Here is a 919-nt window from a genome sequence, read left to right as displayed (position 1 = left end):
CAGAGGGAAGCACTGGACTGCAGGAAGGAATGGAGAACACAAATATTGGGAAACATCAACGATTTAAAACAATAATAAATGACTAAATGCTAAAATGCATAATATTCAGGGCACCAGGGCAGGAAAGGGATAATTGGAGCCCTGGACCATTTACCAAAATAGACTGTGTGTTGGATGGAGCAGGTCTCAACAAAGGGCTGAAATCACACTGAGGACGCTCTCTGACCACAGTGCAATCAAACAAGAAATTAATAACAGACGGATAATGGGAGGATCCCCAAGTGCTTGGAAATTAAGCAACACACTTCTGAGTAACTCACGGGTAGAAGAGAAATCACGATGGATATGAGAAAATCGTTTGAACTGAATGATAATGAAAATAAACATATTGAAACTCGGGAGAAGCAGCTCAAGAAATGCTTAAGTGGAACTCTTTAGTTTTGAATGCATGAATTAGAAAGTAAGGTGGTTGAAAGTCAATACTCTAAGCTTCTGTCTCATAAAACTAGAAGGAAAAAAAAAACCCCAGTAAATTTAACCTAAAGAAAGTGGAAGGAAAAATGTAACCAAGAGTAGAAAGCAATGAACTAGAGAACAGATGTACAATAGAAAAAATTAACAAAGCCAAGTTAGGTGTTTGAAACGATTGATAAAATTGGCAATCTCATCAAGACTGTTTAAGGGCAAAAATAACCTCCACATTTTTTCATCCCAATATCAGAAATAAAAAGGGGCCATTACTACACATTCCAATGATATTTTAAATGTAACAAAAGGATGTTATGAACAACTTTATGGCAATAAAAGTGACAACCTGGATGAAATGAACACATTCTTTAAAAACTACAATTTAGCAATAACTAATACAAGAAGATATAGAAATATCCAAAGAATTCTATACTGTTAAAAACAATTAGGG

Source organism: Hipposideros armiger, unplaced genomic scaffold, assembly GCF_001890085.2.
Source record: "Hipposideros armiger isolate ML-2016 unplaced genomic scaffold, ASM189008v1 scaffold_164, whole genome shotgun sequence".
Classification (NCBI taxonomy): domain Eukaryota; kingdom Metazoa; phylum Chordata; class Mammalia; order Chiroptera; family Hipposideridae; genus Hipposideros; species Hipposideros armiger.
The sequence above is the reverse complement of the archived record's forward strand: the minus strand, read 5'-3'. Positions refer to the sequence as shown.